Genomic DNA, 3,097 nt, shown 5'->3' with positions numbered 1-3,097 from the left:
CTTTTATCTGTTAATATAGCATATTTATTACATTAATAGACTTTTTTGAAATTCAAGTAAATGTATTTAAATTCAAAAACAATTCTTAAAACTGCATTAGGAGTCAAGACCCTTTTGTATTATAAAAGTCACAAGTATTTCTAAGAGACAAAAATACTTCTAGGTTAACTAGACCAGATCTGACTGACTTTGGACTTTATTCTTTAAACAAATTGCAGAGAATAGAAAAAGGTTATTTACAGAAAACAATATCTACATATGTACTTAGAGGTACAAATTTTGTGGCAGAAAAGACTTCAGTATATGCTGGCGTCTCAGAAGCAGTTCTCAAAGAGCTTAGTTTTATTTTCTTGAATTTTAAGAATGTCTAAGGTCCTTCTTCATCCTTGATCTTGGGAGCCAAGCAGTACTTTTAAGTGTCCCATATCAGCAATTTTATAGTCTACAACAAGGTGTATGTCTGCAGACATATTGAGTGTCACCATTGAAGAGAATGGAGTGGCTTTTGTAAGGAAGTTCAGGCACCTCAGTGCAAAAGTTAGCTGAACTGGTTCATTCATTTCCATGATAACAGCTTCCTCCTCTTTATCGACAGTACTTGCCTTTGACAATTTGTTTCCATTTCCAAGGTCTCCACTTGCAGAAAATTTGATTCCATCTTTTACACAGGAAATTACAACAGCATCTCCAATATGACTGAGATAATATACATATACATGCAAATTCACCAGAAGGCATCTTTGCTACAGAGTGGTACTCTTGTTCTGCAATTCCAAGTTGTTCAACATCCAAATTCATCAACTTAATTTCATAGCCTGAAAACTTCTCCTGATTTGAAGCTTCAAATAATAGCATCAAGGTATCCACACTATCTTCAGTCCTTAGTGTGATGATATCTTCATTGCCAGCGCATTTTGGTATTTTGGATATAATACTGAGGTTCATGCCCATGGCCAGGTTGCAGTCGCAGCGGTAAGTGTCAAAGCCCTCAGACGGCAGGGTGAACTGCACCAAGGAGACGTGGGACGAGTCCAAGCTCTGCAGGTTCACACCGCTCGAGCTGATGTCCCAGCAGGCATCGCTGATGAGGTCCTTGAGTGCTTCCAACAACCTTGTTTAGGACAGATCCCTGGACCAGGCGCACCTGGAACATGGTGATGCAGTGACAACAACACGGCTACAGGCGGGCAGAAAATAGGAAAGTCTAGCCCGTTTTGGCTTCACGAGTCTCAGAGCAAGCGGGCAAAAGCCATGGGGAGAGGTTGAGACCTAGAATGACGACGATTAATAGACTTTTTTATGTTTAACCATCCTTGCATCACTGGAATGTACTTTACTTATTCCTGGGATAAACTCTACCTGGTTGTCCTAAACAGAATTCTAAGATGGCCCCTGTGATTCCCACTCCCTGGTATCCACGCCTTTGTGTAATCATCTCCCCTTGAGTGTGAGTAGAACGTATAACTTGCTTCTAACCAATAGAATTTGGCAAAGCAAAGGGATTTTTCAGGTGCAATTAAAGTCCCTATTCAGTTGACTGTGAGTTAATTAAAAGAGAGATTTCCTGAGTGGGCTTGACCTACTCAGGCAAGCTCTTTAAAAGAGGGTCTAGTGATTAGAGAGATTCTACTGCTGGCCTTGAAGAAACATGCCCCTATGAGTTCCACAGCTTCAAGAAAATGAGTTCTGCCAACAACTTGTGAGCTTGGAAGAAGACTACAACACTCAAATGGGACCCAGCTCTGACCAACAAGTTAACTGCAGCCTATGAGACCCTAAGCAGAGAATCTAGTTAGGCTGTGTCTGAATTTCTGAACTACAGAAACTGAGACAGTAAATGAATGTTGTTTCATACCGCTACATTGTGTGGTTATTTGTTACACAGCAATAGAAAACTAATACATTGGTATATTTTTAAATTTACACTGTCAGTTTTCAGAACTTTAATATCTATGTTTATACGTGAGAAAGGTTTAATTTTTTGCACTGTTTTTATTCCATTTTTGTGATCAAGTTTTTATTAGCCTCATAAATGAATTCTTATGTTCTCTGGAACAGTTTAAATGACATGGTGAAAATGTATTCTTTGAAAGTTGATAAAAATTGCCCATAAAATTAATGGGGCCTGATATCTTTTGAATAAGACAGTTGATTACTTTGGAAAACCTTTAGTGGTTAATTGATACATTGAGTCAATTTTTTATAATTTAAATTTTCTTAGAAATTATTTCATCTTTGTCAGATGGATAGATTGCAAGGATTTTCTCCCATTCTGTAGGTTACCTGTTCACTCTGATGATAGTTTCTTTTGCTGTGCAGAAGCTCTTCAGTTTAATTAGATCCCATTTGTCAATTTTTGTTTTGTTGCAATTGCTTTTGGTGTTTTAGTCATGAAGTGTTTGCCCATGCCTATGTCCTGAATGGTATTGACTAGGATTTCTTCTAGGGTTTTTATGGTTTTAGGTGTTACATTTAAGTCTTCAATTCATTTTGAGTTAATTTTTGTATAAGGTGCAAGGAAGGGGTCCAGTTTCAGTTTTCTGCATATGGCTAGCCAGTTTTTTCCCAGCACCATTTATTAAATAAGGAAAACCCTATTGCTTGTTTTTGTCAGGTTTGTTGAAGATCAGCTGGTTATGGTGTTATTTCTGAGGTCTCTGTTCTGTTCCATTGGGTTATAATCCAGAATCTACAAGGAACATAAACAAATTTACAAGAAAAAAACAAACAAACCCATCAAAAAGTGGGTGAAGGATATGAACAGCCACTTCTCAAAAGAAGACATTTATGCAGCCCACAGACATATGAAAAAATGTTCATCATTACTTGTCATCAGAGAAATGCAAATCAAAACCACATGAGATACCATCTCACTCTAGTTAGAATGGCAATCATTAAAAAGTAAGGAAACAACAGATGCTGACGAGGCTGTGGAGAAAGGAACTCTTTTACACTGTTGGTGGGAGTGTAAATTAGTTTAACCATTGTGGAAGACAGTGTGGCCATTCCTCAAGGATCTAGAACCAGAAATACCATTTGACCCACCAGCCCATTACAGGGTATATACCCAAAGAATTATAAATCATTCTACTATAAA

General features: G+C 37.7%; 1 pseudogene across 1 annotated transcript; it reads right to left on the bottom strand.

The window, feature by feature from the left end:
* Positions 1-204: 204 nt before the first annotated feature.
* LOC111532497 lies at positions 205-1,153 on the bottom strand (annotated as a pseudogene). Its single transcript, XR_002728562.2, has one exon. The product of XR_002728562.2 is annotated as a proliferating cell nuclear antigen pseudogene (transcript).
* Positions 1,154-3,097: the final 1,944 nt, after the last annotated feature.

The sequence above is a fragment of the Piliocolobus tephrosceles genome, chromosome 12, assembly GCF_002776525.5.
Source record: "Piliocolobus tephrosceles isolate RC106 chromosome 12, ASM277652v3, whole genome shotgun sequence".
Lineage (NCBI taxonomy): Eukaryota > Metazoa > Chordata > Mammalia > Primates > Cercopithecidae > Piliocolobus > Piliocolobus tephrosceles.
This window is presented reverse-complemented; position numbering and strand designations above follow the sequence as displayed.